General features: G+C 58.0%; 1 long non-coding RNA gene across 1 annotated transcript in view; it reads right to left on the bottom strand.

The window, feature by feature from the left end:
• LOC129526712 (uncharacterized) overlaps nt 1-21,325 on the bottom strand; it is a 283,392-nt gene extending 262,067 nt beyond the window's left edge. Inside the window, exon 1 of the long non-coding RNA XR_010130845.1 lies at nt 21,118-21,325. This is a non-coding gene — a long non-coding RNA (uncharacterized lncRNA). The remainder of the gene's footprint in view (nt 1-21,117) is intronic.
• Between the last annotated feature and the right edge of the window lie 5,270 nt (nt 21,326-26,595).

Genomic DNA, 26,595 nt, shown 5'->3' with positions numbered 1-26,595 from the left:
ATCCGCCCTGTCTACACTACCTGCTTGGCCAGCAGATCCACCCTGTCTCTAATACCTGCCTGTCCAGCAGATCCCCCTTGTCTACACTACCTGCCTATCCAGCAGATCTACCCTGTCTACACTACCTGCCTGCTCAGCAGATCCACCCTGTCTACACTACCTGCCTGACCAGCAGATCCATGCTATCTACACTACCTGCCTGGCCAGCAGATCCACCCTGTCAACACAACCTGCTTGCCCAGCAGGTCCACCCTATCTACACTACCTGCCTACCCAGCACATCCGCCCTGTCTATACTACCTGCCTGGCTAGCAGATACACCTTGTCTACACTACCTGTCTGCCAAGCAGATCCACCCTGCCTACACTACCTGCCTGCCCAGCAGAAGCACCCTGTCTGTACTACCTGCCTGGCCAGTAGATCCACGCTATCTCCACTCCCTGCCTGTCCAGGAGATCCACCCTGTCTATACTACCTGCCTGTCCAGCAGATCCACCCTGTCTACACTACCTGCCTGCCCAGGAGATCCACGCTATCTACACTACCTGCCTGCCCAGCACATCCACCATATCTACACTACCTGCCTGGCCATTAACTCCAAGCTATCTACACTACCTGCCAGGCCAACAGATACACCGTGTCTATACTACCAGCCTGTCCGGCAGATCCACCCTGTCTATACTACCTCCCTGGCCAGCTGATCCAACCTGTCTATACTACCTGCCTGGCCAGCAGATCCACCGCGTCTATGCTACCTGACTCTCCAGCAGACCACCCTGTCTACACTACCTGCCTGTCCAGCAGTTCCGCACTGTCTACACTACCTGCCTGTCCTGCAGATCCACCCTGTCTACACTACCTGCCTGTCCTGCAGATCCACCCTGTCTACACTACCTGCCTGTCCTGCAGATCCACCCTGTCTACACTACCTGCCTGCTCAGCAGATCCACACTGTCTATACTACTTGCCTAGCCAGTAGATCCACGCAATCTACACTACCTGCCTGGCCAGCAGATCCAACTCTCTACACTACTTGATTGTCCAGCAGGTCCACCCTGTCTACACTACCTGCCTGCCCAGCAGATCCACCCTCTCTACACTACCTGCTTGTCCAGCAGGTCCACCCTGTATACACTACCTGCCTTCCCAGCAGATCCACCCTGTCTACACTACCTGCCTGGGCAGTAGTTCCACGCTATCTCCCCTACCTGCCTGTCCAGCAGACCCGCCCGGTCTATACTACTTGCCTGTCCAGCAGATCCACTCTGTCTACACTACCTGCCTGTCCAGCAGATCCCCCCTGTCTACACTATCTGCCTGGCCAGTAGATCCACCCTATCTACACTACCTGCCTGCCCAGCAGATCCACCCGGTCTATACTACCTGCGTGGCCAGTAGATCCACGCTATCTACACTGCCTGCCTGCCCAGCAGATCCACCCTGTCTAAACTACCTGCTTGTCCAGCAGGTCCACCCTGTCTACACTACCTGCCTGCAAAGCAGATCCGCCCTGTCAACACTACCTGACTGGCCAGTAGACCCATGCTATCTAAGCTACCTTCCTGTCCAGCAGATCCAACCAGTCTATACTATCTGCCTATCGAGCAGATTCACCCCGTCTATACTACCTGCCTGTCAAGCAGGTTGAACCTGTCTACACTACCTGCCTGCCCAGCGGAGACGTCCTGTCTATACTCCCTACCTGGCCAGTAGATCCACACTATCTACACTACCTGCCTGTCCAGCAGATCCACACTGTCTACACTACTTGCTTGCCCAGCAGGTCCATCTTGTCTACACTACCTGCCAGCCCAGCAGATCCACCCTGTCTATACTACCTGCCTGGCCAGTAGATCCACGCTGTCTACACTCCCTTCCTGTCCAGCAGAGGCACCCTGTCTATACTACCTGCCTTTCGAGCCGATCCACCCTGTCTATACTACCTGCCTATCCAGCAGGTCCACCCTGCCTACACTACCTGCTTGCCCAGAAGATCCACCCTGTCTACACTACCTGCCAGGCCAGTAGATCCACGCTATCTACACTACCTGCCTGGCCAGGAGATCCACCCTGTCATCACTACCCGCTTCTCCAGCAGGTCCACCCTGTATACACTACTTGCCTTCCCAGCAGATCCACCCTGTCGATACTACCTGCCTGACCAGTAGTTCCACGCTATCTCCACTACCTGCCTGACCAGCAGACACACCCTGTATATACTACTTGCCTGTCCAGCAGGTCCACCCTGTCTAAACTACTTGCCTACCCTGCAGATCCACCCTGTCTACACTACCTACCTGGCCAGTAGATCCACGCTATCTACACTACTTGCCTGACCAGCAGATCTACCCTGTCTGTACTACCTGACTGTCCATGCATATCCACCCTGTCTACAGTCCCTACCTGGCCAGCAGATCTACCCTGTCTACACTACCTGCCTGCCCAGAAGATCCGCCCTGTCTACACTACCTGCTTGGCCAGCAGATCCACCATGTCTACACTAGCTGCCTGTCCAGCATGTCCACCCTATCTACGCTACCTGCCTGTCCAGCAGAACCACCCTGTCTCTAATACCTGCCTGTCCAGCAGATCCCCCTTGTCTACACTACCTGCCTATCCAGCAGATCTACCCTGTCTACACTACCTGCCTGCTCAGCAGATCCACCCTGTCTATACAACCTGCCTGGCCAGAAGATCCACGCTATCTACACAACCTGTCTGGCCAGCAGATACACCCTGTCAACACAACCTGCTTGCCCAGCAGGTCCCCCCTATCTACACTACCTGCCTACCCAGCACATCCGCCCTGTCTATACTACCTGCCTTGCTAGCACATACACCCTGTCTACACTACCTGTCTGCCCAGCAGATCCACCCTGCCTACACTATCTGCCTGCCCAGCAGAAGTACCCTGTCTGCACTACCTGCCTGGCCAGTAGATCCACGCTATCTCCACTCCCTGCCTGTCCAGGAGATCCACCCTGTCTATACTACCTGCCTGTCCAGCAGATCCACCCTGTCTACACTACCTGCCTGCCCAGGAGATCCACCCTGTCTACACTACCTGCCTGGCCAGTACATCCACGCTACCTACACTACCGGCCTGGCCAGCAGATCCACCCTGTCTACACTACCTGCCTGTCCAGCAGGTCCACCCTGTCTACACTACCTGACTGCCCAGCAGATCCACCGTGTCTACACTACCTTCCTGGCCAGCAGATCCATGCTATCTACAATACCTGCCTGGCCAGCAGATCCACCCTGTCTACACTACCTCCCTTTCAAGCAGGTCTACCCTGTCTACACTACATGCCTTTCACGCAGGACCACCCTGTCTACACTACCTGCCTGTCCAGCAGGTCCACCCTGTCTACACTACCTGCCTGTCCAGCAGATCCGCCCTGTCTACACTACCTGCCTGTCCAGCAGATCCACCCTGTCTACACTACCTGCCTGCCCAGCAGATCCACCCAGTCTACACTACCTGCCTGACCAGTAGATCCATGCTATCTACACTACCTGCCTGGCCAGCAGATCCACCCTGTCTACACTACCTCCCTGGCCATTATCTCCACGCTATCCACACTACCTTCCTAGCCAACAAATACACCCTGTCTATGCTATCTGCCTATCCAACAGATCCACCCTGTCTATACTACCTCCCTGGCCAGCTGATCCACCCTGTCTATACTACGTGCCTGGCCAGCAGATCCACCGTGTCTATACTACCTGCCTGTCCAGCAGACCAACCTGTCCACACTACCTGGCTGCCCAGCAGGTCCGCCCTGTCTACACTACCTGCCTGCCCAGCAGATCCGCCCTGTCTACACTACCTGCTTGTCCAGTAGATCCACCCTGTCTACACTACCTGCCTGCCCAGCAGATCCACCCTGTCTATACTATCTCCCTGGACAGTAGATCCACGCTATCTACACTACGTGCCTGGCCAGCAGATCCACCCTGTCTACACTACCTACTTGTCCAGCAGGTCCACCCTCTACACACTACCTGCCTGTCCAGCAGATCCGCCCTGTCTATACTACCTCCCTGGCCAGCAGATCCGCCCTGTCTACACTACCTGCCTGTCCAGCAGTTCCGCCATGTCTACACTACCTGCCTGTCCTGCAGATCCACCCTGTCTACACTACCTGCCTGCCCAGCAGATCCACCTTGTCTACACTACCTGCCTTTCAAGCAGGTCCACCCTGTCTACACTACATGCCTTTCAAGCAGGTCCACCCTGTCTACACTACCTGCCTGTCCAGCAGGTCCGCCCTGTCTACACTACCTGCCTGCCCAGCAGATCCGCCCTGTCTACACTACCTGCTTGTCCAGTAGATCCACCCTGTCTACACTACCTGCCTGCCCAGCAGATCCACCCTGTCTATACTATCTCCCTGGACAGTAGATCCACGCTATCTACACTACGTGCCTGGCCAGCAGATCCACCCTGTCTACACTACCTACTTGTCCAGCAGGTCCACCCTCTACACACTACCTGCCTGTCCAGCAGATCCGCCCTGTCTATACTACCTCCCTGGCCAGCAGATCCGCCCTGTCTACACTACCTGCCTGTCCAGCAGTTCCGCCATGTCTACACTACCTGCCTGTCCTGCAGATCCACCCTGTCTACACTACCTGCCTGTCCAGCAGATCCACCTTGTCTACACTACCTGCCTTTCAAGCAGGTCCACCCTGTCTACACTACATGCCTTTCAAGCAGGTCCACCCTGTCTACACTACCTGCCTGTCCAGCAGGTCCACCCTGTCTACACTACCTGCCTGTCCAGCAGATCCGCCCTGTCTACACTACCTGCCTGCCCAGCAGATCCACCCTTTCTACACTACCTGCTTGCCCAGTAGATCCACGCTATCTACACTACCTGCCTGGCGTGCAGATCCACCATGTCTACACTACCTGCCTGGCCATTAGCTCCACGCTATCTACACTACCTGCCTGGCCAGGATATACACCCTGTCTACACTACCTACCTCTCCAGCAGATCCACCCTGTCTATACTACCTCACTGGCCAGCTGACCCAATCTGTCTATACTACCTGCCTGGCCAGCAGATCCACCGTGTCTATGCTACCTGCCTGTCCAGCAGACCACCCTGTCTACACTACCTGCCTGCCCAGCAGATCCGCCCTGTCTATACTACCTGCCTACACAGCACATCCGCCCTGCATACACAACCTGCTCGTCCAGCAGATACACCCTGTCTACACTACCTGCCTGCTCAGCAGATCCACACTGTCTATACTACCTGCCTGGCCAGTAGATCCATGCAATCTACACTACATGCCTGGCGAGCAGGTCCGCACTGTCTACACTACTTGCTTGTCCAGCAGGTCCACGCTGTCTACACTACCTGCCTGCCCAGGAGATCTACCCTCTCTACACTACCTGCTTCTCCAGCAGGTCCACCCTGTATACACTACCTGCCTTCCCAGCAGATCCACCCTGTCTACACTACCTGCCCGGGAAGTAGTTCAACGCCATCTCCGCTACCTGCCTGTCCACGAGACCCGCCCTGTCTACACTACCTGCCTGTCCAGCAGGTCCACCCTCTCTACACTACCTGCCTGTCCAGCAGATCCGCCCTGTCTATGCTACCTGCCTCTACAGCACATCCACCCTGTCTATACCACCTGACTATCCAGCAGATCCACCCAGTCTACACTACCTGCCTGTCCAGTAGATCCATGCTATCTACACTACCTGCCTGGCCAGCAGATCCACCCTGTCTACACTACCTCCCTGGCCATTATCTCCACGCTATCCACACTACCTTCCTAGCCAACAAATACACCCTGTCTATACTATCTGCCTGTCCAACAGATCCACCCTGTCTATACTACCTCCCTGGCCAGCTGATCCACCCTGCCTATACTACGTGCCTGGCCAGCAGATCCACCGTGTCTATACTACCTGCCTGTCCAGCAGACCAACCTGTCCACACTACCTGGCTGCCCAGCAGGTCCGCCCTGTCTACACTACCTGCCTGCCCAGCAGATCCGCCCTGTCTACACTACCTGCTTGTCCAGTAGATCCACCCTGTCTACACTACCTGCCTGCCCAGCATATCCACCCTGTCTATACTATCTCCCTGGACAGTAGATCCACGCTATCTACACTACCTGCCTGGCCAGCAGATCCGCCCTGTCTACACTACTTGCTTGTGCAGCAGGAATACCCTGTCTACACTACCTGCCTGCCTTGCAGATCCACCCTGTCTACACTACCTGCTTTGCCAGCAGATCCACCCTGTGTACACTAGCTGCCTGTCCAGCATGTCCACCCTATCTACGCTACCTGCCTGTCCAGCAGAACCACCCTGTCTCTAATACCTGCCTGTCCAGCAGATCCCCCTTGTCTACACTACCTGCCTATCCATCAGATCTACCCTGTCTACACTACCTGCCTGGCCAGTACATCCACGCTATCTACACTACGGGCCTGGCCAGCAGATCCACCCTGTCTACACTACCTGCCTGTCCAGCAGGTCCACCCTGTCTACACTACTTGCCTGCCCAGCAGATCCACCCTGTCTACACTACCTGCCTGGCCAGCAGATCCATGCTATCTACACTACCTGCCTGGCCAGGAGATCCACCCTGTCTACACTACCAGCCTGCTCAGCAGGTCCACCCTGTCTACACTACCTGCCTGGCCAGTAGATCCACGCTATCTACACTACCTGCCTGTCCAGCGGCTCCACGTTGTCTATACTACCTGCCTATACAGCAGATCCACCCTGTCTATGCTACCTGCCTCTCCAGCACATCCACCCTGTCTATACTACCTGCCTGTCCAGCAGATCCCCCCTGTCTACACTATCTGCCTGGCCAGTAGATCCACCCTATCTACACTACCTGCCTGCCCAGCAGATCCACCCTGTCTACACTATCTGCCTGGCCAGTATATCCACGCTATCTACACTACCTGCCTGTCCAGCGGCTCCACGCTGTCTATACTACCTGCCTATACAGCAGGTCCACCCTGTCTACACTACCTGCCTGTCCAGCAGATCCACCCTGTCTACATTATCTGCCTGGCCACTAGATCCACGCTATCTACACTACCTCCCTGTCCAGCGGATCTACGCTGTCTATACTACCTGCCTGGCCAGCAGGTCCACCCTGTCTACACTACCTGCCTGGCCAGCAGATCCACCCTGTCTACAGTACCTGCCTTTAAAGCAGGTCCACCCTGTCTACACTACCTGCCTGTCCAGCAGGTCCGCCCTGTCTACACTACCTGCCTGTCCCGCAGGTCCGCCCTGTCTACACTACCTGCCTGTCCAGCAGATCCGCCATTTCTATACTACCTGCCTGGCCAGCACATCCGCCCTGTCTACACTACCTGCCTGTCCAGCAGATCCGCCCTCTCTACACTACCTGCCTGTCCAGCAGATCCACCCTGTCTATACTACCTGCCTGTCCAGCAGATCCACCCTGTCTACACTACATGCCTGCCCAGCAGATCCACCCTGTCTATACTACCTGCCTGGCCAGTAGATACACGCTATCTACACTACGTGCCTGGCCAGCAGATCCACCCTGTCTACACTACCTACTTGTCCAGCAGGTCCACCCTCTACACACTACCTGCCTGTCCAGCAGATCCGCCCTGTCTATACTACCTCCCTGGCCAGCAGATCCGCCCTGTCTGCACTACCTGCCTGTCCAGCAGTTCCGCCATGTCTACACTACCTGCCTGTCCTGCAGATCCACCCTGTCTACACTACCTGCCTGTCCAGCAGATCCACCCTGTCTACACTACCTGCCTTTCAAGCAGGTCTACCCTGTCTACACTACATGCCTTTCAAGCAGGTCCACCCTGTCTACACTACCAGCCTGTCCAGCAGGTCCACCCTGTCTACACTACCTGCCTGTCCAGCAGGTCCACCCTGTCTACACTACCTGCCTGTCCAGCAGATCCGCCCTGTCTACACTACATGCCTGCCCAGCAGATCCACCCTGTCTATACTACCTGCCTGGCCAGCAGATCCACCCTGTCTACACTACATGCCTGCCCAGCAGATCCACCCTGTCTATACTACCTGCCTGGCCAGTAGATACACGCTATCTACACTACGTGCCTGGCCAGCAGATCCACCCTGTCTACACTACCTACTTGTCCAGCAGGTCCACCCTCTACACACTACCTGCCTGTCCAGCAGATCCGCCCTGTCTATACTACCTCCCTGGCCAGCAGATCCGCCCTGTCTACACTACCTGCCTGTCCAGCAGTTCCGCCATGTCTACACTACCTGCCTGTCCTGCAGATCCACCCTGTCTACACTACCTGCCTGTCCAGCAGATCCACCTTGTCTACACTACCTGCCTTTCAAGCAGGTCCACCCTGTCTACACTACATGCCTTTCAAGCAGGTCCACCCTGTCTACACTACCTGCCTGTCCAGCAGGTCCACCCTGTCTACACTACCTGCCTGTCCAGCAGATCCGCCCTGTCTACACTACCTGCCTGCCCAGCAGATCCACCCTTTCTACACTACCTGCTTGCCCAGTAGATCCACGCTATCTACACTACCTGCCTGGCGTGCAGATCCACCATGTCTACACTACCTGCCTGGCCATTAGCTCCACGCTATCTACACTACCTGCCTGGCCAGGATATACACCCTGTCTATACTACCTACCTCTCCAGCAGATCCACCCTGTCTATACTACCTCACTGGCCAGCTGACCCAATCTGTCTATACTACCTGCCTGGCCAGCAGATCCACCGTGTCTATGCTACCTGCCTGTCCAGCAGACCACCCTGTCTACACTACCTGCCTGCCCAGCAGATCCGCCCTGTCTATACTACCTGCCTACACAGCACATCCGCCCTGCATACACAACCTGCTCGTCCAGCAGACACACCCTGTCTACACTACCTGCCTGCTCAGCAGATCCACACTGTCTATACTACCTGCCTGGCCAGTAGATCCATGCAATCTACACTACATGCCTGGCGAGCAGGTCCGCACTGTCTACACTACTTGCTTGTCCAGCAGGTCCACGCTGTCTACACTACCTGCCTGCCCAGGAGATCTACCCTCTCTACACTACCTGCTTCTCCAGCAGGTCCACCCTGTATACACTACCTGCCTTCCCAGCAGATCCACCCTGTCTACACTACCTGCCCGGGAAGTAGTTCGACGCCATCTCCGCTACCTGCCTGTCCACGAGACCCGCCCTGTCTACACTACCTGCCTGTCCAGCAGGTCCACCCTCTCTACACTACCTGCCTGTCCAGCAGATCCGCCCTGTCTATACTATCTCCCTGGACAGTAGATCCACGCTATCTACACTACCTGCCTGGCCAGCAGATCCGCCCTGTCTATACTATCTCCCTGGACAGTAGATCCACGCTATCTACACTACCTGCCTGGCCAGCAGATCCGCCCTGTCTACACTACTTGCTTGTGCAGCAGGAATACCCTGTCTACACTACCTGTCTGCCTTGCAGATCCACCCTGTCTACACTACCTGCTTGGCCAGCAGATCCACCCTGTGTACACTAGCTGCCTGTCCAGCATGTCCACCCTATCTACGCTACCTGCCTGTCCAGCAGAACCACCCTGTCTCTAATACCTGCCTGTCCAGCAGATCCCCCTTGTCTACACTACCTGCCTATCCAGCAGATCTACCCTGTCTACACTACCTGCCTGGCCAGTACATCCACGCTATCTACACTACGGGCCTGGCCAGCAGATCCACCCTGTCTACACTACCTGCCTGTCCAGCAGGTCCACCCTGTCTACACTACCTGCCTGCCCAGCAGATCCACCCTGTCTACACTACCTGCCTGGCCAGCAGATCCATGCTATCTACACTACCTGCCTGGCCAGGAGATCCACCCTGTCTACACTACCAGCCTGCTCAGCAGGTCCACCCTGTCTACACTACCTGCCTGGCCAGTAGATCCACGCTATCTACACTACCTGCCTGTCCAGTGGCTCCACGTTGTCTATACTACCTGCCTATACAGCAGATCCACCCTGTCTATGCTACCTGCCTCTCCAGCACATCCACCCTGTCTATACTACCTGCCTGTCCAGCAGATCCCCCCTGTCTACACTATCTGCCTGGCCAGTAGATCCACCCTATCTACACTACCTGCCTGCCCAGCAGATCCACCCTGTCTACACTATCTGCCTGGCCAGTACATCCACGCTATCTACACTACCTGCCTGTCCAGCGGCTCCACGCTGTCTATACTACCTGCCTATACAGCAGGTCCACCCGGTCTACACTACCTGCCTGCCCAGCAGATCCACCCTGTCTACATTATCTGCCTGGCCACTAGATCCACGCTATCTACACTACCTCCCTGTCCAGCGGATCTACGCTGTCTATACTACCTGCCTATACAGCAGGTCCACCCTGTCTACACTACCTGCCTGTCCAGCAGATCCACCCTGTCTACAGTACCTGCCTTTAAAGCAGGTCCACCCTGTCTACACTACCTGCCTGTCCAGCAGGTCCGCCCTGTCTACACTACCTGCCTGTCCCGCAGATCCGCCCTGTCTACACTACCTGCCTGTCCAGCAGATCCACCCTGTCTACAGTACCTGCCTTTAAAGCAGATCCACCCTGTCTGCACTACCTGCCTGTCCAGCAGGTCCGCCCTGTCTACACTACCTGCCTGTCCCGCAGATCCGCCCTGTCTACACTACCTGCCTGTCTAGCAGATCCGCCATTTCTATACTACCTGCCAGGCCAGCACATCCGCCCTGTCTACACTACCTGCCTGTCCAGCAGATCCGCCCTCTCTACACTACCTGCCTGTCCAGCAGATCCACCCTGTCTATACTACCTGCCTGTCCAGCAGATCCACCCTGTCTACACTACATGCCTGCCCAGCAGATCCACCCTGTCTATACTACCTGCCTGGCCAGTAGATACACGCTATCTACACTACGTGCCTGGCCAGCAGATCCACCCTGTCTACACTACCTACTTGTCCAGCAGGTCCACCCTCTACACACTACCTGCCTGTCCAGCAGATCCGCCCTGTCTATACTACCTCCCTGGCCAGCAGATCCGCCCTGTCTGCACTACCTGCCTGTCCAGCAGTTCCGCCATGTCTACACTACCTGCCTGTCCTGCAGATCCACCCTGTCTACACTACCTGCCTGTCCAGCAGATCCACCCTGTCTACACTACCTGCCTTTCAAGCAGGTCTACCCTGTCTACACTACATGCCTTTCAAGCAGGTCCACCCTGTCTACACTACCAGCCTGTCCAGCAGGTCCACCCTGTCTACACTACCTGCCTGTCCAGCAGGTCCACCCTGTCTACACTACCTGCCTGTCCAGCAGATCCGCCCTGTCTACACTACATGCCTGCCCAGCAGATCCACCCTGTCTATACTACCTGCCTGGCCAGCAGATCCACCCTGTCTACACTACATGCCTGCCCAGCAGATCCACCCTGTCTATACTACCTGCCTGGCCAGTAGATACACGCTATCTACACTACGTGCCTGGCCAGCAGATCCACCCTGTCTACACTACCTACTTGTCCAGCAGGTCCACCCTCTACACACTACCTGCCTGTCCAGCAGATCCGCCCTGTCTATACTACCTCCCTGGCCAGCAGATCCGCCCTGTCTACACTACCTGCCTGTCCAGCAGTTCCGCCATGTCTACACTACCTGCCTGTCCTGCAGATCCACCCTGTCTACACTACCTGCCTGTCCAGCAGATCCACCTTGTCTACACTACCTGCCTTTCAAGCAGGTCCACCCTGTCTACACTACATGCCTTTCAAGCAGGTCCACCCTGTCTACACTACCTGCCTGTCCAGCAGGTCCACCCTGTCTACACTACCTGCCTGTCCAGCAGATCCGCCCTGTCTACACTACCTGCCTGCCCAGCAGATCCACCCTTTCTACACTACCTGCTTGCCCAGTAGATCCACGCTATCTACACTACCTGCCTGGCGTGCAGATCCACCATGTCTACACTACCTGCCTGGCCATTAGCTCCACGCTATCTACACTACCTGCCTGGCCAGGATATACACCCTGTCTATACTACCTACCTCTCCAGCAGATCCACCCTGTCTATACTACCTCACTGGCCAGCTGACCCAATCTGTCTATACTACCTGCCTGGCCAGCAGATCCACCGTGTCTATGCTACCTGCCTGTCCAGCAGACCACCCTGTCTACACTACCTGCCCGCCCAGCAGATCCGCCCTGTCTATACTACCTGCCTACACAGCACATCCGCCCTGCATACACAACCTGCTCGTCCAGCAGATACACCCTGTCTACACTACCTGCCTGCTCAGCAGATCCACACTGTCTATACTACCTGCCTGGCCAGTAGATCCATGCAATCTACACTACATGCCTGGCGAGCAGGTCCACACTGTCTACACTACTTGCTTGTCCAGCAGGTCCACGCTGTCTACACTACCTGCCTGCCCAGGAGATCTACCCTCTCTACACTACCTGCTTCTCCAGCAGGTCCACCCTGTATACACTACCTGCCTTCCCAGCAGATCCACCCTGTCTACACTACCTGCCCGGGAAGTAGTTGGACGCCATCTCCGCTACCTGCCTGTCCACGAGACCCGCCCTGTCTACACTACTTGCCTGTCCAGCAGATCCGCTCTGTCTACACTACCTGCCTGTCCAGCAGATCCGCCCTGTCTATGCTACCTGCCTCTACAGCACATCCACCCTGTCTATACTACCTGACTATCCAGCAGATCCCCCGTCTACACTACCTACCTGGCCAGTAGATCCACCCTGTCTACACTACCTGCCTGCCCAGCAGACCACCCTGTCTACACTACCTGCTTGTCCAGCAGGTCCACCCTGTCTATACTACCTGACTGGCCAGTACATCCACGCTATCTACACTGCCTGCCTGGCCAGCAGATCCACCCTCTCTACACTACCTGCTTATCCAGCAGGTCCACCCTGTCTACACTACCTGCCTGCAAAGCAGATCCACCCTGTCTACACTACCTGACTGGCCAGTAGACCCACGCTATCTACGCTACCTTCATGTTCAGCAGATCCAACCTGTCTATACTACCTGCTTGTCCAGCAGATCGACCCTGTCTACACTACCTGCCTGGCCAGTAGATCCACGCTATCTCCACTACCTCCCTGTCCAGCAGATCCACCCTGTCTATACTACCTGCTTGTCCAGCAGATCGACCCTGTCTACACTACCTGCCTGGCCAGTAGATCCACGCTATCTACACTACCTGCCTTGCCAGCAGATCCACCCTGTTTACACTACCTGCCTGTCCAGCAGGTCCACCCTGTCTACACTACCTGCCTGTCCAGCAGGTGCACTCTATCTATACTACCTGCCTGTCCAGCAGATCCACCCTGTCTATGCTACCTGCCTATACAGCAGGTCCACCCTGTCGACACTACCACATTGCCCAGCAGATCCACCCTGTCTACACACCCTGCCTGGCCAGTCGATCCACGCTATATACACTACTTGCCAGGCCAGCAGATCCACCATGTCATCACAACCTGCTTCTCCAGGAGGTCCACCCTGTGCACAATACCTGCCTTACCAGCAGATCCACCCTGTCTATACTACCTGCCTGGCCAGTAGTTCCACGCTATCTCCACTACCTGTCTGACCAGCAGACACGCCCTGTCTATACCACGTGCCTGTGCAACAGATCCACTCTGTCTACACTACCTGCCAGTCCAGCAGATCCACCCTGTCTATACTACCTGCCTGTCCAGAAGATCCACCCTGTCTATACTACCTACCTGGCCAGCAGATCCAACCTATCTACACTACCTGCCTGCCCAGCAGATCCACCCTGTCTACACTACCTGCCTGTCAAGCAGGTCCACCCTGTCTACACTACCTGCCTGGCCAGTAGATCCGCGCTATCTACACTACCTGCCTGTCCAGCGGATCCACGCGGTCTATACTACCTGCCTGGCCAGCAGATCCACCCTGTCTATACTACCTGCCTGTCGAGCAGATGCACCCTTTCTATACTACCTGCCTATACAGCAGGTCCACACTGTCTACACTACCTGCCTGTCCAGCAGATTGGTCCTGGGTATACTACCTGCCTAGCCAGCAGATCCACCCTGTCTACACTACCTGCCTGCCCAGCAGATCCACCCAGTCTACACTACCTGCCTGTCCAGTAGATCCACGCTATCTACACTACCTGCCTGCCCAGCAGATCCACCCTGTCTACAGTACCTGCCTGGCCATTATCTCCACGCTATCTACACTACCTTCGTGGCCAACAAATACACCCTGTCTATACTATCTGCCTGTCCAGCAGATCCACCCTGTCTATACTACCTCCCTGGCCAGCTGATCCACCCTGTCTATACTACCTGCCGGACCAGCAGATCCACCCTGTCTATACTACCTGCCTGTCCAGCAGACCAACCTGTTTACACTACCTGCCTGCTCAGCAGGTCGGCCCTGTCTACGCTAACTGCCAGCCCAGCAGATCCGCCCTGTCTACACTACCTGCTTGTCCAGTAGATCCACCCTGTCTACACTACCTGCCTACCCAACAGATCCACCCTGTCTATACTACCTCCCTGTACAGTAGATCCAGCCTATCTACACTACCTGCCTGGGCAGCAGATCCACCTTGTCTACACTACTTGCTTGTCCAGCAGGTCTACCCTGTCTACACTACCTGCCTACCCTGCAGATCCACCCTGTCTACACTACATGCCTGGCCATTAGATCCAGGCTATCTACACTCCCTGCCTGTCCAGCAGATTCACCCTGTCTATACTACCTGCCTTTCGAGCAGATCCACCCTGTCTATACTACCTGCCTGTCCAGCAGGTCCACCCTGTCTACACTACCTGCTTGCCCAGCAGATCCACCCTGTCTACACTACCTGCCTGGCCATTAGATCCACGCTATCTACACTACCTGCCTGGGCAGCAGATCCACCCTGTCTACACTACCTGCTTGTCCAGCAGATCCACCCTGTCTACACTACGTGCCTGCCAGCAGATCCACCCCGTCTACACTACCTGCCACGCCAGTAGATCCACGCTGTCTCCACTACCTGCCTGTCCAGCAGATCGACCCTCTCTACACTACCTGCCTGGCCAGTAGATCCAAGCTATCTACACTACCTGCCTGGGCAGCAGATCCACCCTGTGTACACTACCTGCTTCTCCTGCAGATCCACCATGTCTACACTACGTGCCTGCCCAGCTGATCCACCCTGTCTACAATACCTGGCTGGCCAGTAGATCCACCCTGTCTACACTACCTGGCTGGTCAGTAGATCCACCCAGTCTACACTACCTGCCTCCCCAGCAGATCCACCGAGTCTACACTACCTGCCTGGCCAGCAGATCCACCCTGTCTACACTACCTTCTTGTCCAGGAGGTCCTCCCTGTCTACACTACCTGCCTGCCCAGCATATCCACCGTGTCTACACTACCTGCCTGGCCAGTAGATCCACACTATCTACACTACCAGCGTGGACAGCAGATCCACCCTGTCTACACTACCTGCTTCTCCAGCAGGTCCACCCTGTCTAAACTACCTGCCTGCCCAGAAGATCCTCCCTGTCTACACTACCTACCTGGCCAGTAGATCCACGCTATCTACACTACCTGCCTGCCCAGCAGATCCACCCTGTCTACACTACCTGCCTGGCCAGTAGTTCCACGCTATCTCCACTACCTGCCTGTCCAGCGGACCCGCCCTGTCTATACTACGTGCCTCTGCAGCAGATCCACCCTGTCTATACTACCTGCCTGCCCAGCAGATCCGACATGTCTACACTACCTGCTTGTACAGCAGATCCACCTTGTCTACACTACCTGCCTGCCCAGCAGATCCACCCTGTCTATACTAGCTGCCAGGTCAATAGATCGACACTATCTACACTACCTTCCTGGCCAGCAGATCCACCCTCTCCACATTACTTGCTTCTCCAGCAGGTCCAACCTGTCTACACTACCTGCCTGCCCAGCATATCCACCCTGTCTACACTACCTGCCTGGCCAGTAGATCCACGCTATCTACACTCCCGGCCTGTCCAGCAGATCCTCCCTGTCTATACTACCTACCTTTTGAGCAGATCCACCCTGTCTATACTACCTGCCTATCCAGCAAGTACACTCTCTCTACACTACCTGCTTGCCCAGCATATCCACGCTGTCTACGCTACCTGCCCGGACAGTAGATCCATGCTATCTACACTGCCTGCCTGGCCAGCAGATCCACCCTGTCTACACTACCTGCCTGGCCAGTAGTTCCACGCTATCTCCACTACCTGCCTGTTCAGGAGACCCGCCCTGTCTATACTACTTGCCTGTCCTGCAGTTCCTCTGTGTCTACACTACCTTCCTGTCCAGCAGATCTGCCCTATCTATACTAACTGCCTGGCCAGCACATCCACCCTGTCTGTACAACCTGCCTGGCCAGCAGATCCACCCTGTCTACACTACCTGCCTGCCCAGAAGGTCCACCCTGTCTACACTACCTGCTTCTCCAGCAGATCCACCCTGTCTACACTAGCTGCCAGTCCAGCATGTCCACCCTATCTATGCTACCTGTGTGTCCAGCAGATCCACCCTGTCTATACTACCTGCCAGGCCAATAGATCTACGCTATCTACACTACCTACCTGGCCAGCAGCTCCACCCTGTCTACACTACCTGCCTGTCCCGCAGGTCCACCGTGTCTACAGTACCTGCCTCCCAAGCAGATCCACCCTGTCTACACTACCTGCCTGGCCAGTAGATCCACGCTATCTACACTACCTGCCTGGCCAGCAGATCCACCCTGTCAATACGACCTGCATGTCCAGTAGATCCACCCTGTCTATACTACCTCCCTGGCCAGCAGATCCACCCTGTCTATACTACCTGCCTGGCCAGCAGATCCACCCTGTCTACACTACCTGCTTTTCCAGCAAGTCCACCCTGTCTACACTACTTGCCTGCCCCGCAGATCCTACCTGTCTACAGTACCTGCCTCCCAGCAGATCCATCCTGTCTACACTACCTGCCTCCCCAGCAGATCCACCCTGTCTACACTACCTGCCTGGCCAGCAGATCCACCCTGTCTATACTACCTGCCGGTCCAATAGATCCACCCTGTCTATACTACCTCCCTGGCCGGCAGATCCACCCTGTCTATACTACCTGCCTGGCCAGCAGATCCACCCTGTCTACACTACCTGCCTGGCCAGCAGATCCGCCCTGTCTACACTACCTGCCTGTCCAGCAGATCCACGCAATCTACACTACCTGCCTCGCCAGCAGATCCACCCTGTCTACACTACCTGCTTGTCCAGCAGGTCCACCCTGTCTACACTACCTGCCTACCCAGCAGATCCACCCTGTCTACAGTACCTGACTCCCCAGCAGATCCACCCTGTCTACACTACCTGCCTGGCCCGTAGATCCACGCTATCTACACTTCCTGCCTGGCCAGCAGATCCACCCTGTCTACACTACGTTCTTGTTCAGGAGGTCCACTCTGTCTACACTACTTGCCTGCCCAGCAGATCCACCGTGTCTACACTACCTGCCTGGCCAGTAGATCCACGCTATCTACACTACCAGCGTGGACAGCAGATCCACCCTGTCTACACTACCTGCTTGTCCAGCAGGTCCACCCTGTCTGTACTACCTGCCTATCCAGCAGATCCACCCTGTCTACAGTACCTGCCTGCCCAGCAGATCCACCCTGTCTACACTACCTGCCTGGCCAGCAGATCCACCCTGTCTACACTACCTGCCTTGCCAGTAGATCCACGCTATCCACACTACCTCCCTGGCCAGCAGATCCACCCTGTCTATACTACCTGCCTGGGCAGCAGATCCACCCTGTCTGTACTACCTGCCTGGCCAGCAGATCCACCCTGTCTACACTACCTGCCTGCGCAGAAGATCCGCCCTGTCTACACTACCTGCTTGTCCAGCAGATCCACCCTGTCTACACTAGCTGCCTGTCCAACATGTCCACCCTATCTACGCTGCCTGCCTGTCCAGCAGATCCACCCTGTCTCTAATACCTGCCTGTCCAGCAGATCCACGCTATCTACACTACCTGCCTGTCCAGCAGATCCATCCTGTCTACACTACCTGCCTGCCCAGCAGATCCACCCTGTCTACACTACCGGCCTGGCCAGTAGATCCACAGTATCTACACTACCTGCCTGGCCGGCAGATCCACCCTGTCTACACTGCCTGCTTGTCCAGCAGGTCCACCCTGTCTAAACTACCTGCCTGCCCAGCAGATCCACCCTGTCTACACTACCTACCTGGCCAGTAGATCCACGCTATCTACACTACCTGCCTGTCCAGCAGATCTACCCTGTCTGTACTACCTGCCTGTCCAGCATATCCACCCTGTCTACAGTACCTGCCTTCCCAGCAGATCCACCCTGTCTACACTACCTGCCTGGCCAGCAGATCCACCCTGTCTACACTACCTGCCTTGCCAGTAGATCCACACTATCTACACTACCTCCCTGGCCAGCAGATCCACCCTGTCTATACTACCTGCCTGGGCAGCAGATCCACCCTGTCTGTACTACCTGCCTGGCCCGCAGGTCCACCCTGTCTACACTACCTGCCTGCCCAGAAGATCCGCCCTGTCTACACTACCTGCTTGTCCAGCAGATCCACCCTGTCTACACTAGCTGCCTGTCCAGCATGTCCACCCTATCTACGCTGCCTGCCTGTCCAGCAGATCCACCCTGTCTCTAATACCTGCCTGTCCAGCAGATCCATGCTATCTACACTACCTGCCTGTCCAGCAGATCCATCCTGTCTACACTACCTGCCTGCCCAGCAAATCCACCCTGTCTACAATACCGGCCTGGCCAGTAGATCCACGGTATCTACACTACCTGCCTGGCTGGCAGATCCACCCTGTCTACACTGCCTGCTTGTCCAGCAGGTCCACCCTGTCTACACTACCTGCCTGCCCAGCAGATCCACCCTGTCTATAGTACCTGCCTCCCCAGCAGATCCAGCCTGTCTACACTACCTGCCTGGCCAGTAGATCCACGCTATCTACACTACCTGCCTCCCCAGCACATCCACCCTGTCTACAGTACCTGCCTCCCCACCAGATCCACCCTGTCTACACTACCTGCCTGGCCAGCAGATCCACCCTGTCTCTAATACCTGCCTGTCCAGCAACATTAGTCCTTAAAAAAAGCAAACACACAAAATCAGTGTCTATTTACAACAGCCAAATATTATGACTACGATTTGAAATAAATTTGTAGACCCATGTAAATAAATTTTAAATCTTAATGAGGATATAAAAATGACATGAATAAAGCCCGAAAATCATATTATTTGAATGGAGGACATAGTGACATAAAACCTCAGTGACTGTAGACTCAGGACAACCTAGACTTAAAAGTCCCATGTCGTCTTTTACATGTAAAAAATGAGAATTAGTCTAAAAGTCAATTTTGTCTAAATTTTGATTTTTGGTGAGTATACAGTCAAAATAGTTGTGAGAAGAAAAAAAGTTGTCAAATTTCATGTGACCTATGTTATTTGGAAATTTAAAATAAGTTATATAAATATTTATAACAATATTAAACAATTTCATAAGTGGACTGAATAAAACATAATATTTTATCATATACCATAACTCCTGCCTTCCTGAGGAAAACATAAAATCAAAGGGCGTGAAGGAAGGATTTTGGTTTCACTGCAGAAACATAATAAGACACCGAAGTGTGTGTTTGTGTGTGCGTACATATAATTAAACTACAGAATATAAAATAGTATCTAATATACATCAAAAATGAGTTTCATAGAAAAATTCATTTTACATATATGTCTATAAAATAATAAAATTTATTCAGCCTCACAATTACTTTGTGAACTGGAAATAACAATGAGTTGTCATTTTATCCAAATCTAAAAAAAAACATACATACAGTATCAAGTTCTGGTTAAAGTAGTAGATGAACTTTACGTGGTACATAAGAGTATCTATACAGTTTGTGGGCTGCATCTTGCTAGAATATATTACATTATAAAATGCACCATTTATTTACTCTGCGATCAAACCCCCAACTTGCCCCAAGTGGACGAACCCTCAGACATTTGCAGAGGAGTCAGTGTGCTAGTAAGCAGCATTCTTTACAAATCTATGAACATCAAGGTCTCCTTGGAACAGATGCTCTGTGAACAATTTATAAAACTCCCTCCTGTTAGACACTTAGGTTGATTCCATTTTTAAATCAATTACTGAATAAAACACACTCCATCGTGTGGATGAAATGCTACCTTAATTTGTCAAAGCTATCATTTTCTAAACTTTTCTTTTTAATTCAAATATTAATATTTTGTGACCAGATCAATACTGATTCATTGTTTTAAGCTTCAAATGCATTATACAGTTGGGCAGAACACATTTCCTCTCATCAGTCTTCTTTTCCAGGATTTGTCAGGTATTCCTGACATTAATTCACTACTAATATGCACAGTTTCTCTAATCATGGTCAACAAAGATCTGACAGTGCATTGTCCCTAAACGATCCATACTTGCCTCACTGACACCATGTGGCCCACTTCCCATCTATAATCTATGTCTGAGTGTGAAGCCCTTCCCATATGATCCCCCGAATGGAACTTCACAAGTTCGAATTCACTGGGTCACAGTGTGATAGTGTGAAGATGGGAGGACGTTAAGGGAAGGCTATGGGTGAGTTGGGAAATGTGTTAGGCAGGGTCAGAGATTACCACATCCTAAAAACAACACTTAAGGAGGGAGATGACAAAACAATCAATGAATAACATGACTTTTTCCAGTGAAAGTGCCATATCTAATCCTTTTCCATTTTTGTTCTCTGAGCTTCTTTCTTAGGGAAGATCCTTCTTGAGAAGCCCCTGCTGAGTATTAGGAAAATGCATTTCAGGACCTCTCATCAACACATCCTCTTTCTTTACCACAACCACATATATGGGGGCATAACTCAACATGTGTAAAAGACAATCTTCTGCTTTTCACTGAACCTCCAGGAATTCAGGACAATAAACGTCTACATGGAGACCAACAGGTGAGTTTTTCTGCCCCTTCTTTCATAACACCGTTCTTCCCTAGTGAAGTCCACACACATACTTACATGGCAGCTGTGGGTATATCAACTGGTCTGACGCCTTTTAGTCACGGAGCCTGAAGTCTCTTCTAGCACCTGCTGAGCACAGGGTCATGGGTGAGAATGGGCAAGTCTTTTTCTTTCTCTGGTTCCTGAACTTCCCAGGCTCTCTCACTTCTGGATCCTGAATACCCAAATCCCAAGCTTCCTTCCCAGAACCAACATCTCCTCCTCATTAGAAAGATACCTTTGTTCTGTGCTTACTTTATAAAGTCTTGCTCTTTCCCTATCCACTGCCTTGTGTCAGTATGTGTGTGTCTTGGGGCCGGTGGAAAGGTGAACAGAAGCCAGTAGAGAGTATCCAGCACCAGCTTCACAGGAATGGCATGACCTTGATACGATAGCGGCAGTTTTCCCTTAACATCCCTGCCCCCTAAAGATTTCAGATCATATGTCACACTCTTAAGTAACAGCGATTTGTCTTTCACGGTTTCAATCATTATTGATTAAAAGCATTTGTCTTCTCCAGAACATCCCATTAAGTCATCAAAAAATATAAACCTTAAAAAGATGTAATTATTGGAACTGAAAAACATAAAAGGTGAGCTTTGGAAATATCCTTGAGCAATGTATTCATTATGAACACATGTAATCTGTTGGAACAAAGTTCTAGGACAATCCAGGTCATCCTTCAATATTTGCAGAAAACAGCACAAAGAAAACTTGATACTTACACTTAGTTGGAAACTTTATGCCACAGCCATTAAATACAGAGATCATATAAAGGAATAGAGGAAGCTGTTGAATACTAAACTAACTCAAATCATCAATATCCTTACGAAGTGCACACTGAATTAATGTAAAAAGTATTTAGTAAACAAAAAGTTTTTTCAATATACAATTAAGACTGAAAAGTATTGAGGCCTCATAAGCTGAACCTGACACAATAAATTTAAAAGGGAAACTAATTTGGAAATCAGAAAACCATCTAAGGAATTTGGGAATTAGGCTTCTGTTGCCCTCTCTGCTACTGACGGTCAAGGCCTCATCACTGTATTCTGTCCTCCATATCTCTGCTGATTCCCATTTTGTCTGTTTCCATTTACCCCACTACTACTTGCTCAGGTCACTCTCCTTCACTGTCAGTGTTTGTTCAAATTCCTCAGACCCATCCACTTCCCATCTAAACTTCCCTCCCCTTTTCTCGCTCGTTGGCTCTACCTCCCACCTCTCCGTTTTCTCCTCACTCTCCTGCCCCACCTCGACATCCACAGCGAGGCAATGAAGACGCCCCCGCCAAGGAAGAGCCCACTTCCCAGTGGGACACCGGGAAGGTAAACACCCAACACTCACCGCTAGTGGGAGGCGACTGCGCAGAAGCACGAGGGTTGTTACAGGATCGGGCAGGTCCCCTACCCCAGTCTCGGGCTCAGGGTCCTGTCTTAGGCGGTCACCCCCAAGCGTGGGGTTTGCGGAGACGTAGGGCCTGGCGGAGGGAAGGATGGGGAAGCATCTCAGGGAGGACTGGCGTCTGCCGAATCCCAGGGCTGCCCTGAGGGGCCAAGAGGGGCGAGGGTGGGGACGATGGAAGACAAGCCACATGCCGAATGGGGACCTGACGTGGCGCGCGACAGGATGGGCGGACGGTGAAGAGAACTAGGGTGGAAGGGCCGGACAGGGGCGACCTCAGTGACGGAACCGGACACAGACGCAGATCTGGCAGTTGAGCGACAGGCTCCGGAGCATTTCCGGGCGTCGCGGGACTCCCCGCCGACTGGAGGGCGGTTGCCGAGCCTGTGACATCCGCGGAGACCAGCAGGCCCCGGGTGTGGAGGATGCCGCAGGAAGGGGACTGCGTGGCTGGGTTTGGCCACAAAAAGCGGAGGGCACTCACCCGAGCGGACCTTGGCTCCGGAGAACCCGTTTCCCGGTCAACGAAACACGTCGCGTGAGGGGCGCGGCCCGTACGTGCAGGGAGGGGAGGCAGAGAAAAAGGCGGGGCCGGGGGGCCGGGGCCAGGATGCCGGGGTCCCGGGCCGGGGCCGGGGCGGGGAGCTTACTGACCTCCCCCGGCCGCTGCGCGCGTTTCTGGCCGGGGGGCCGGGCCGGGGAGCTTACTGACCTCCCGCGCCCGCTGCGTGCGTTTCTGGCCGGGGGGCCGGGGGGCCGGGGCCGGGGCGGGGAGCTTACTGACCTCCCGCGCCCGCTGCGCGCGTTTCTGGCCGGGGGGCCGGGGGGCCGGGGCCAGGGCGGGGAGCTTACTGACCTCCCGCGGCCGCTGCGCGCGTTTCTGGCCGGGGGGCCGGGCCGGGCCGGGGCGGGGAGCTTACTGACCTCCCGCGGCCGCTGCGCGCGTTTCTGGCCGGGGGGCCAGGCCGGGCCGGGGCCGGGGTCCCGGGGCCGGGAGGCGGGGCCGGGGCCGGGGCCGGGGTCCCGGGGCCGGGAGGCGGGGCCGGGGCGGGGAGCTTACTGACCTCCCGCGCCCGCTGCGCGCGTTTCTGGCCGGGGGGCCGGGGGGCCGGGGCCGGGGCGGGGAGCTTACTGACCTCCCGCGCCCGCTGCGCGCGTTTCTGGCCGGGGAGCCGGGGGGCCGGGGCCGGGGCGGGGAGCTTACTGACCTCCCGCCCCCGCTGCGCGCGTTTCTGGCCGGGGAGCCGGGGGGCCGGGGCCGGGGCGGGGAGCTTACTGACCTCCCGCCCCCGCTGCGTGCGTTTCTGGCCGGGGGGCCGGGCCGGGGCCGGGGTCCCGGGGCCGGGAGGCGGGGCCGGGGCGGGGAGCTTACTGACCTCCCGCGCCCGCTGCGCGCGTTTCTGGCCGGGGGTCCGGGGGGCCGGGGCCGGGGCCGGGGGTCCCGGGGGCCGGGGCCGGGGGTCCGGGGGGCCGGGGCCGGGGCGGGGAGCTTACTGACCTCCCGCGCCCGCTGCGCGCGTTTCTGGCCGGGGAGCCGGGGGGCCGGGGCCGGGGCGGGGAGCTTACTGACCTCCCGCCCCCGCTGCGCGCGTTTCTGGCCGGGGGGCCGGGCCGGGGCCGGGGTCCCGGGGCCGGGAGGCGGGGCCGGGGTCCCGGGGCCGGGAGGCGGGGCCGGGGTCCCGGGGCCGGGAGGCGGGGCCGGGGTCCCGGGGCCGGGGAGGCGGGGCCGGGAGGCGGGGCCGGAGCGGGGAGCTTACTGACCTCCCGCCCCCGCTGCGCGCGTTTCTGGCCGGGGGGCCGGGCCGGGGGGCCGGGGGGCCGGGGCCGGGGCGGGGAGCTTACTGACCTCCCGCGCCCGCTGCGCGCGTTTCTGGCCGGGGGGCCGGGGGGCCGGGGCCGGGGCGGGGAGCTTACTGACCTCCCGCGCCCGCTGCGCGCGTTTCTGGCCGGGGGTCCGGGGGGCCGGGGCCGGGGCCGGGGGTCCGGGGGGCCGGGGCCGGGGGTCCCGGGGGCCGGGGCCGGGGGTCCGGGGGGCCGGGGCCGGGGCGGGGAGCTTACTGACCTCCCGCGCCCGCTGCGCGCGTTTCTGGCCGGGGAGCCGGGGGGCCGGGGCCGGGGCGGGGAGCTTACTGACCTCCCGCCCCCGCTGCGCGCGTTTCTGGCCGGGGGGCCGGGCCGGGGCCGGGGTCCCGGGGCCGGGAGGCGGGGCCGGGGCGGGGAGCTTACTGACCTCCCGCGCCCGCTGCGCGCGTTTCTGGCCGGGGGGCCGGGGGGCCGGGGCCGGGGCGGGGAGCTTACTGACCTCCCGCCCCCGCTGCGTGCGTTTCTGGCCGGGGGGCCGGGCCGGGGCCGGGGTCCCGGGGCCGGGAGGCGGGGCCGGGGCGGGGAGCTTACTGACCTCCCGCGCCCGCTGCGCGCGTTTCTGGCCGGGGGTCCGGGGGGCCGGGGCCGGGCCGGGGGTCCCGGGGGCCGGGGCCGGGGGTCCGGGGGGCCGGGGCCGGGGCGGGGAGCTTACTGACCTCCCGCGCCCGCTGCGCGCGTTTCTGGCCGGGGAGCCGGGGGGCCGGGGCCGGGGCGGGGAGCTTACTGACCTCCCGCCCCCGCTGCGCGCGTTTCTGGCCGGGGGGCCGGGCCGGGGCCGGGGTCCCGGGGCCGGGAGGCGGGGCCGGGGTCCCGGGGCCGGGAGGCGGGGCCGGGGTCCCGGGGCCGGGAGGCGGGGCCGGGGTCCCGGGGCCGGGAGGCGGGGCCGGGGTCCCGGGGCCGGGAGGCGGGGCCGGGGTCCCGGGGCCGGGAGGCGGGGCCGGGGTCCCGGGGCCGGGAGGCGGGGCCGGGGTCCCGGGGCCGGGAGGCGGGGCCGGGGCGGGGAGCTTACTGACCTCCCGCGCCCGCTGCGCGCGTTTCTGGCCGGGGGGCCGGGCCGGGGGGCCGGGGGGCCGGGGCCGGGGCGGGGAGCTTACTGACCTCCCGCGCCCGCTGCGCGCGTTTCTGGCCGGGGGGCCGGGGGGCCGGGGCCGGGGCGGGGAGCTTACTGACCTCCCGCGCCCGCTGCGCGCGTTTCTGGCCGGGGAGCCGGGGGGCCGGGGCCGGGGCGGGGAGCTTACTGACCTCCCGCCCCCGCTGCGCGCGTTTCTGGCCGGGGGGCCGGGCCGGGGCCGGGGTCCCGGGGCCGGGAGGCGGGGCCGGGGCGGGGAGCTTACTGACCTCCCGCGCCCGCTGCGCGCGTTTCTGGCCGGGGGTCCGGGGGGCCGGGGCCGGGGCCGGGGCCGGGGGTCCCGGGGGCCGGGGCCGGGGGTCCGGGGGGCCGGGGCCGGGGCGGGGAGCTTACTGACCTCCCGCCCCCGCTGCGCGCGTTTCTGGCCGGGGGGCCGGGCCGGGGCCGGGGTCCCGGGGCCGGGAGGCGGGGCCGGGGCGGGGAGCTTACTGACCTCCCGCGCCTGCTGCGCGCGTTTCTGGCCGGGGGGCCGGGGGGCCGGGGGGCCGGGGCCGGGGCGGGGAGCTTACTGACCTCCCGCGCCCGCTGCGCGCGTTTCTGGCCGGGGAGCCGGGGGGCCGGGGCCGGGGCGGGGAGCTTACTGACCTCCCGCCCCCGCTGCGCGCGTTTCTGGCCGGGGGGCCGGGCCGGGGCCGGGGTCCCGGGGCCGGGAGGCGGGGCCGGGGCGGGGAGCTTACTGACCTCCCGCGCCCGCTGCGCGCGTTTCTGGCCGGGGGTCCGGGGGGCCGGGGCCGGGGCCGGGGGTCCCGGGGGCCGGGGCCGGGGGTCCGGGGGGCCGGGGCCGGGGCGGGGAGCTTACTGACCTCCCGCGCCCGCTGCGCGCATTTCTGGCCGGGGGGCCGGGCCCGGGCCGGGGGGCCGGGGGGCCGGGGGGCCGGGGGGCCGGGGGGCCGGGGCCGGGGCGGGGGCGGGGAGCTTACTGACCTCCCGCGCCCGCTGCGCGCGTTTCTGGCCGGGGGGCCGGGCCGGGGCCGGGGGTCCGGGGGGCCGGAGCCGGGGCGGGGAGCTTACTGACCTCCTGCGCCCGCTGCGCGCGTTTCTGGCCGGGGGGCCGGGGCCGGGGCCGGGGCCGGGGCGGGGAGCTTACTGACCTCCCGCGCCCG

Source organism: Gorilla gorilla, chromosome 15 (assembly GCF_029281585.2).
Source record: "Gorilla gorilla gorilla isolate KB3781 chromosome 15, NHGRI_mGorGor1-v2.1_pri, whole genome shotgun sequence".
In the NCBI taxonomy this organism is placed as follows: domain Eukaryota; kingdom Metazoa; phylum Chordata; class Mammalia; order Primates; family Hominidae; genus Gorilla; species Gorilla gorilla.
Note: the sequence above shows the minus strand (reverse complement) of the source record. Positions and strands in the feature narration are given on the sequence as shown.